This window comes from Acartia tonsa, chromosome 2 (assembly GCF_053477335.1).
Source record: "Acartia tonsa isolate MP-2025a chromosome 2, ASM5347733v1, whole genome shotgun sequence".
NCBI lineage: Eukaryota > Metazoa > Arthropoda > Copepoda > Calanoida > Acartiidae > Acartia > Acartia tonsa.
Genome location: NC_137261.1, coordinates 54,869,916 through 54,877,324, shown reverse-complemented (window position 1 = coordinate 54,877,324; position 7,409 = coordinate 54,869,916). Strand labels below are relative to the sequence as shown.

At 31.9% G+C, this 7,409-nt stretch overlaps 2 long non-coding RNA genes across 2 annotated transcripts; both read left to right on the top strand.

Moving 5' to 3' along the window:
- Positions 1–641: 641 nt before the first annotated feature.
- Positions 642–3,434, top strand: LOC145312872 (uncharacterized). The gene is made up of 3 exons (XR_013877155.1): positions 642–708; positions 2,286–2,315; positions 3,327–3,434. It is a non-coding gene; the product is annotated as an uncharacterized LOC145312872 (long non-coding RNA).
- A 1,789-nt stretch (positions 3,435–5,223) lies between these two features.
- On the top strand, positions 5,224–6,601 carry LOC145312871 (uncharacterized). Its single transcript, XR_013877154.1, has 3 exons — positions 5,224–5,372; positions 5,883–5,945; positions 6,433–6,601. It is a non-coding gene; the product is annotated as an uncharacterized LOC145312871 (long non-coding RNA).
- The last annotated feature ends 808 nt before the right edge of the window (positions 6,602–7,409 follow it).

Genomic DNA, 7,409 nt, shown 5'->3' with positions numbered 1-7,409 from the left:
TATAAAATCTATGGTTTTTGATTGAGTTTTTATTTTTACCCAAAAAATTATTTTAAATCTTTATTTCTTTTAAATTACTTATTTTGATAATTAAAATTACTTATTTGATAATATAAATATTAAATAATGAGTTATAATCTAGAAATGTTTTTAAGAATTATTTATGTCCTTTTTTTTTTGGGGGGGGGGAGGGGTGGGTAGGTTCATATAGCCTTTAAAACATCTAGCGAAAACCACATAAAACTCTGATATATTTAAAAATGATTGGGGGGGCGGGGAGGTGATTGCGAAATTTATACCTTGCACGTATTAGTTTTTTTTTGAGACTGCGTAAAGTATCACAAAAAATGACGTCATACAATAAAATTGACCAATGAGAGGCCAGTATACACTGTAATTGACCAATAGTAAAATTTATACTGGTCTCTCATTGGTTATTTTTATCGTATGACATAATTTTTTTTTGTAGTTGTTAATTCTATCAACAACCCCGAAAAAAGTAATTTTGTTAGGGACCTTGCAAAAAGTGACTAAGTGAAACTAAATATATATAAACACACACGCAAAAACACACACACACACACATATTCAAAAAGGCAATATGTAGAATTAAAGAATCATGTTTGCGTACTAAATCAGTTGGTTATTATATGTTGAAGGGGATGGAGCTTAAGACAACAATAGTTACGGCACTCCTAGCTGCCATAGGTCTAGTTTTCTCCTTAAATAATATTTTCTTTTGTTCTCAATTTTTAAAAGCGAAGCTATTCTTTGATTAGGGTCGTTCCGTCCGTCCGTACGTCCGTAACGGATAGCTTTTTCCGTTTATTTAGTTAGAATGTTAGAATTGTCCTATCGATTTCAAACTTTGCATGATGATTCCTGTACTAGTTAGGTACGATTTAGAAAGCGTAGCAACACTATAATCATTACCAGAATGTCCGTGCGTCCATTTTAGACATGTTAATTTTTAACTTTTTTAAATAGCAATTGTTTATGTGATATAATCATCCGATTGATCTGATTTTTGGGGTACTGATTCAGGATTCCTATTACAATAAGGTACAATATTATAAGCGTAGCATCTCTACAATCAAGTCTTAAAAATGTCAGTATGTTCTTAAACAGAATTCTGTATTTAAGAAGTTTTGTCAAAACTTCTATATTTATATTTTGTATAGTCAGTTCTGACACTATACAAAAGTAATGTTCGTTTGTCATACCATTTCAGAACTTCGCTTCTATGGATGATGTCATCCTTTTTAGTAACGTTGTTACTCTATTATCCACTTTGTCTGTCCGTCAGTCCGTCCGCAGCGCTATTGGGAAAATGCGATTTTCTAGGCTACTATTGAAAATAGAGAGCTGAATTTTTTAGTGAAGATTTCTTATATCAATTAGCATCAAGTGCATAATCTAATTTGTCCATCTGTCTGACAGTCATGCATAAAAGACACTGACAATATTTTTGATTAATATTTGAGAAAGGCTTCAGCTGAACATCTTCTCTGTACTTCATTTTTTCTGTTTAACCATTCCATGAATTTTTAGTGCTTCGCTACTTTTGGATGTTGTCATTCTTGTTCTTTTCTTTCTAACTTTATCTCTATCTCATATGACCATATCTTTAGTTTGCAATTTGAATCAGCTTCGCAACTACTGGACGAAATCGTTCTGGTTGTATCATCAAAGCAACTGATCTATAGTATAGATATATAGACAGATAACTACCTCCCCCCCTTTTCAATGACCTTTTTCGTCTGCTAGCAAATTTTTTATGCTACTTGGCTTTGTTAATATTCCCGTTTCCATTGGTTGATTTTCAAAAACTCAATTGAGAGTCGGCACAAGGTCATTTTGATAGGGAAATACAGTTATTTAACCCTTTCTCCCTCTAGTATTTTACTTTAATATCAAGGACTACTCTAAAAAATGTGATAAAAAGTAAATTCATTAAATCGACGTCAATTGTATCATTATCGACAAATACAAGATTTAGTAGCGAAACTACTCTATAAATAACTTTGTCTGTCCGTTTGTCACCTAGTTCGTAAAGATTTCATCGGCTTTTAGGGGTTTTGTGATTTTTAAAAATCTATATATATTCTTGAGTAAAGACCACTGAATACATGCTCCTTAAAATGTATTTTGTCATCCTTGTTACTTTTGACCATTTCACAAAAATCTTCTTTCTAAGATCAATATTAGGCTTAATTCAAACTTTAGTTTATGAAATTTAATATTCAAAATTCGAGGAGAAAAATGGTTAAAATTCAATGAAACAGTTCCATTCATCACAGAAGCACAGTTTGATGGTAATAATTTATATCCAGGGAGGGAGGGGACATTCAGCTGTTTATTACACTAGTCCCCAAAGTTTTTAAAAGTTTCTTATTCGTTGGCTCAGCAACTTTAAGGACTTTTACTAAATTTTGAATAGTTGGTTCATTAAGTTGAGTGTTCAAACGTTTCAACTACTATATTTTAATCTACAGAAAGCCTAATTTTGTATGCAATCAATGGGGGTGTACATCAATTTATCAGCCATTGTCCTTTGGATCAATTCTGAATTATATCAATCCAGTCGTTGCTTATTTTAGATATTTTCTCTTTAAAATTTTATTCTTAAAATAAAGTTTAAACAAGTGGGTGCATAGAGATTTGTTGGGGATAGTTTGAACCTCTCAATGCGGTGAAAAAATTAAAAGGAAGTCAACCCCAATTTTTACAGTTTACAACCCCCTCTAAAACGATAAAATATTAATTATAAATAAATTATAAATGATGTAGATTTAAATGTCGTCATAATTTGCCATTTTTCTAAACCCCAAACAGACTTCAACCCAGCTTTTCCATTCCTGTTTTGAAATTCACAAAGTAATGATAAAAAGCCTTTCAAATCCTTATATAATGTAACAGGATGTCTGTTTGTTTGTCTGTCTGTACCAAAGGATCGCACTAACCACTGAACCAATATGGTTTTCCTTTACAATATAGCTTCTTATAGATCTTAGGAAGGGATATAACTATTTTGGGAGATGGTATAACCATAACCACCCTCCCATAAGAAATCGCCTTAGAAAAGAGAAAAACCCCAAAAATATTTAATTTGCCGCTAGGTGCCGCTATTGTTTGACTAACTGGGCTCTTCAAAAAAGGGTGTCGAAACTTTTTCTTTTCAAAACTATAATTTAAAGATGCCATTACAATTATTGCTTGCCTTATAATACGTCAGAAATGACTATTTTATTTATTGCCATGTAGTCGATTTAATGAAATCGCTTGTCTAAGATAGGCCTAAGTTTTTACAAGGATATTAATTGCAGGTTCTTCAAGTTTAACAACAGACAATAGTTATTCCAAGTACAAGACAAAATATTTGAAACCCAAGAAACCTCCAAATCTAGCCTTAGAGTCAAGACTACAGGATTGTTCTTAAAAATATTGTAATATTCGCAACCAGTGGTATGCACAAGTTAGGGGGGGGGGGGCATTTCTTGAGGGGATGAATTCTTCATATTTTTAATTTTAAGAAGGGTATTATCCAGAGGATGACGGGTAATACATATCAGAAAATTCGCAATGACGTAAAAGAGTACAAATGATACGCAAATTCTGATCACAACTCTCACGTTTATCTAAAAATGCAACATATAATAATAGCTATTAAAACAATTTTCAAGCTTAACTTTTATCTTATTAGGATAACAATTATATAAGAAAAATATTTTTACCATATGAAATTCGTGATCAAACATCAAATTGAAAAAAAAATGCAAGACATAGCTTTTATTTTAAGAAAGACTAGGGGCAACAAACGCCCCCAAGAAGCCTCTAAGTGTTCTTAAGGTGGGAGGGGGATAAGTCAACCGCCCTTCTACTTTTTAATTTGAGTTTTAATAAGAAATATTCAGAAAAAAAATTTGGGGGGGGGGATTTTAAATTGGGAGGGTGGAGATACGCTCTCCCAAAATAGTTAAAAACCTTCCCTGTACCTAAAAAAAGCTTAATTGCAAAGGAAAACCAAACAATTTTTTAACAATTTTATAAAAAAAACATTGGCGCACTTGTATAAACACCTTATCACATAATAGATAATCCAGAATAATCCACTTTAAAGGGAACGTAAAAAGAGAGGGGGTTATATCAAGTTTGAAGATATTTGAAAATAGTTATGATCACCATCTTCCACTATCTATCCAGAGAGAGTGAGGGGGCCAATGGGCTGTTTATTACTTTAGTACCCAAAGTTTTATGATAACGTTTTCTTATCCGTTGGCTCAAATTCATTAGGGACTTTTAATGAATTTTAGTTTGTTGGTTTATTAACTTGAGTGTCCAAATGTTTCAACCACTTATTGTAACCTACAGAAGGGTTAATTTTGTATATTATAAATTTATTTGCCATTGTCATATCCCTTTAGATCCCTGGGTATGGTCACACCTCCCAATTTGATGAAATAGCTAACAAAGTATTTAAAAACAATATACATGTACACAGCCACCTCTAGAGAGAGAATATTCTATCCAACCTCTAGCAAGCAAACTCTTGCCACCAGTAGTAATACCTTCTAGGAATATTATTATGTTATATCATTTACTTTAATACATAAGCATTTCAATTTTTGGTAAAGATTCACAATCATAATCATTTTAGGAAGGGAGGGTTTATTGGACCTGTTTATTACACTTGTCCCAAAAGTTTTATAAAAAAAGTTTTCTTATTCAGTATCTCACCAACTTTGGAGACTTTTATTGAATTTTGTTTGACTGGTTCATTAAGTTAAATGTCCAATCGTTTTAACTAATAATTGTAATCTACAGAAGGGGTAATTTTGTGCATCATCATTGGGGATGTTCTTAAATTTACCGGCCATTGTCTTGTCTCTTTATATCCCTGCAATCATTTGCTCTATAAGAAACATGTTGAATTTTGTTAAACTAAAATTGAACCAAATTTTGTAGAGAAAATTTTATAAAATTTTTGGGTGAAACCAAATGTTATGACAATGTATTAATGGATATATTATTATTTGGATTTTAAACCATATTTTTATTTTCTTAAATAAAATGAAACATACAGCTGGCTAAAATATCAATTCCTCCTTTCATTCCCTTCACTCTAGCCCCTCCCCACATACTGGATGAACGCACTCACCAATAAATGACAGGGGAAATATACCTAAATTGACGCCATCATAACATAACATAAACTGACAGTGAACTAAAAATAAACCTAAGCGAGGAAGACCTGATAAAAAAAGCTAACCAGCTGAAGGATAAAAACACCGCGTACTTTGATGATTATGAATATTCATCAGCTGAGACAACAAATGATAAACCAGCATCAATTGATCGTGTGGATATACAGGGTGATTGAAACCATGTGTTAACTTTTGTATAAACGCTATATCAACAAGGATGACTACATCTATATTGCAAAGCTCTAAAATCTGAAAATGCGCAAATACAGAATTTGATTCTTAAGATATTTCGCTTATTATATTGTACCTTATTAACCTGGGAATCATAATTCCAATAAACAAATAAATAGGATTATTTTATCATACAAAAAGTTGTCATCAAAAAGTTAGAAATTAGCATGTTTTAAATTGACTTCCTGGTAACGATTAGGGAGTTGCTACGCTTTCTAAACCGTAACTAGCTGTTATATGAATCATCAAGCAATTTTCTAATTTATAGGACAATTCTATCATGTCTAAATTAACGAAAATAGCTAGGACGGAACGGATTAGGGACTGACCGATTCTATTTATAGAAATTAAAAAAATGCAGGGCTTGACAGCTGCCAATATATCTGGGAAGACCAACAAAAAATAAAATAAATTTGAATTTAATCACCCTGTGATATGTAAATGAAGATGCAGATGGTAGCGAAGAAAATACAAGTTATGAGAATGGCAGCTATGAAGAATATGAATATGGTGAGTTTTCAGTCTAAAAATATCTACTTTATAATTAAACACAAATTATCATATTCATAGTTTTAAGATTCAATATATTCAAAACTTGTGCGTAAAATCTATTCCAGACAAACAAACTTTTCTATAATTAACCTTATCTGTCCGTCAGCCAGTAAATAACGCTATGGTTGATTTTCTTTGCTGCTATTTCAAATAGATAGCTGACATTTTTGGTTAACTTCTCTATATCAATGAGAATACAGTATATAATTTTCCTGATCCGTTTTTTTTTAGGGGGGGGGGGGGGGAATTCATCCAAAGACACAAGTACTTTGATTTTTTTTATCAACTGAACATCTTTTATATGATCCACTTTGTCCATTTGTCCTCCCATGAATTTTTTGTGTTTATATTCTCATTTATTCAATGGATTATGCCGTGTTTTCCTATGGTCAACAAAATGGGAATTAATCCGGTTTTTTTTCAATAAAATCCATAATAATTTTAGAAAACTCTGAAGAGAAAACCAAATCAACAACAAGCACTTCATCTACTTCAACCACAACAGCAACTACAACTACAACTACATCAACATCAACAAAATCAACTGCAGATGTTGCAACAAAATCCTCCAATGAAGCTAATGATAAAACTGACTTTTTAGACGATGAAGGATTGTATACTTTAAACTTACAGCAATAATACTAATATGAAAAAATCTCTTAAACGACTACTCACTTTGATATTATCTTTTGATAAAAATTAGACCAAACTATGATCAGAAAATTTAAATTCTTATTAAAAATGAATATATTTTACAACTATTTTTAATTAAAAATAATTCTATTATAAAAAGTACTATGAGTTTTTTTTTGTCTGAAGCTTAAGATCTCAATAACGACTGTGCTGATTGGGTTCTCTATCTTAACAAAGCTTTACGTAGGCTCATTGATGGTTTTAGGATATTTTATTTAAAATTTATATGTTTTGGGATGGTTTTAATTTATTTGCTCGTATTCATTTGAATCCGGTGGATAAGAACCGGTTCTCATCCATACGAAAAAATTATGTCTAGCATACTATTATATCCAGTTTTCTATGATTATAAAAATGTACAATCATAAGATTAAAACCAGTTTTTTAGCCCGTGCCTTTGTCATCTCGTTGTACATTTTATATCTGCGGAAAGCTGATATGAAAATACAATGCGAGAAATAACTATTTTAGCCTTTACTCCCTTTTAATACAGAGTCTCTAGATGCTAGGGGCGTATCCGCTAGTATTCTAAAAAGGATAAGGGGTAATAGTCTCTTTCGAGGCAACGCCTCTTAAGGGGCGATTTTGGTATTTATCGTATTTTCAAAAAGGCTTTTGATATGTTAGGTTAGTTTATATTGGGTTAGGTGATTGCCCTCCAGGGTTAGGCAATTAGACCCGAAGGGTTAGAGCCCCCCAAAGGGGCTAGAAATAGGAGAAAAGTTCCTG